This window comes from Lactuca sativa, chromosome 3 (assembly GCF_002870075.4).
Source record: "Lactuca sativa cultivar Salinas chromosome 3, Lsat_Salinas_v11, whole genome shotgun sequence".
In the NCBI taxonomy this organism is placed as follows: Eukaryota; Viridiplantae; Streptophyta; class Magnoliopsida; order Asterales; family Asteraceae; genus Lactuca; species Lactuca sativa.
The window spans coordinates 279,697,463-279,699,788 of NC_056625.2; positions in this window are offsets into that span (position 1 = coordinate 279,697,463).

Consider the following 2,326-nt stretch of genomic DNA (forward strand, 5'->3'; position numbering starts at 1 on the left):
ATGTTAAATTCTAAAACCCTAGTATTGTTTTGAAAAGTTCAAGTCACACCCTTATGGTTTTATTAATTAATTAAAGTGTATAATTAAAAGAGATTTAGTAAATCCATAAAGTTTTGGTGTACAATTTAATTAAAAGTATAATTATTAAATTAGACCACCTAGTATTTTAAAAGTGTAAAATACACCCTATACTATATATAACATTAAAAGTCTAACATTATATATATGTATAAGTAAAAGTCAGTCTTACCGTTAGTAGGCCTCATTCACGAAGCTGGTCTATAAGGGGTGTTTAAGGAAATTGCCTATAAAATGGCGATTGAATGGGTATCCACTCTTACCCACCGCACTCTTGACTAGTGGAGGGTCGTTAGCCGAACGGGTAGGATAGGAAAAAACCTTCCATTATAAGTATAATGAAGTACAAAAGTAACTAAATGTTTTACAAATTCCCAATCTTAGTTACTTTAGGCAAAAGTGAATTGATGCAATTCCATGAAATTACACTTTGTACCCTTGCGAAGACGTTAGTGGAGCGTGTGTGGTTAATCGGCACTCTAAATGGTTCTAAGCAAAGGTAGCAAAGGGTGACTCAATGTTTGTCATAGTTCGGTGGAGTGTGTGTGGTTTACCGGCACATCGAATAGGTGACCGTAACATGTGAGGGTACCATGTAAGTTTGCATGGTTATTCACACCCGCTTTGTGATCCTCGGCATCCCAGTCACAAACTAGAGGGGCATATCGAGATTTAAACATGCCATTGAAATGTTCAATGAATCTCAAAGGATCTAGGAGTTTTCATAGATTTAAAACTTAAATTTCTTTTTCATTTTTCATGGTGGAAAATTAGTGAATCGTCATTCACTTACCTTCAAATGTTCTACAATTTGGGTTACGGCATCCCTCTCCCGAATTGTGGAATATTGTGTTGGGTCCTAGCCTTAATATCTCATTTGGGTGATTTGTTAAGGACTCAATCGATCAGCTAACTTGAATTTGTTTTCTCCCGTTTTGTAGATGTCAAAGTTCGACAACTATGGTCTTCCCAAATCCCGTGGAACAAGCATTCCACATGAAGATGATATTCCACGATTCGATCGAGGAACAAGAAATCATGCTTCACTTCCTCCTCCTCCTCTCGTTGTTCTCCCTAACCCACAAGATCGAAAAATTAAAAGGTTCAATGTCACTAAAGCCCTATTGGAAATGAAACATGAAGATGGTAAACCCGTGTGTGCCCACGTTCTAGGAATGAAATCACACATCGATAGGTTGATAATGTTGGGTGCATCATTCCCGGATAAGTTGGTTGTGAACTGGGTTCTGCGGTCACTTCCCGAATCATATAATGAGTTCAAAAGAAAGTATTATATGATGGATCATGACAAAAACCTCATTGACCTAACTTACATGCTCATCGTTGTTGAATCAGAAATGATTTGGCAAAGCAATGGAGCATATTTGTTGGGAAAGTCAACCAATCATGCTTCCAAGGACGTTCTAGGAGAACCCACCTGCGTTTGCTTCCAAGAGAAAGGGCGTTGGATACAAGTCTGCCCTAAGAGCCTGAAGAGTCCATAAGATGGGAGAGTCAAAGAGTATGGTTGTGCTTCAGGTAAAATCCACTATCTAACTCCATTAAGTTCCTATTCATTGATTCTTAATACATAATGTGATAAGATTGCATTTGAATGTTTTGAAGGATTAGTGAAAAGAGAGGAAGTTTGATGAAAGAGCAAGATGAGTCTAATCACGAAGAAATGGATCTCGATCGCATGGATTTGAAGATTAGATTTTGAGCTTAGAAAGTTATGATAGAGTTGTTAGAATTTTTTTTGACTACATTGTTTTCAGTTGATTCTGCATCATAAGGACAAATGTTTTCCGCTGCTTTTATGAATAAAATAAAATTTGATTTGACTCATTTATTTATTTATTTATTTCCTTGCAATAAAATCGTTATGAAAAATTAATGTTTGCATATTTCTACAACGAATAGATGTGATTCTTATTATGATAATTGTGGAAATGTCAAGAGTTTACCAAATAGGGAGAGTTTCTCATCGCCCAAGTTTCAGTTGGACAGAAACTTGGAATCATGCAACTTGGTTGGACGATGAATGAGAAATTTCATATTTGGAAATTAGACTAATTCGTTGACAAGTGTCAAGTGAAGGACTAGGAGATCGAGTACACAAAGTTGTGTGTTGATCAAGTCCACCACAAGAGTAACAATACATTCGTCATGGTTTACTAAAGGTTTAGTAAATATGATTATACTTATAAGATTAAGTGTAATTCTGAATTGATTGAAAGAGTTTAAA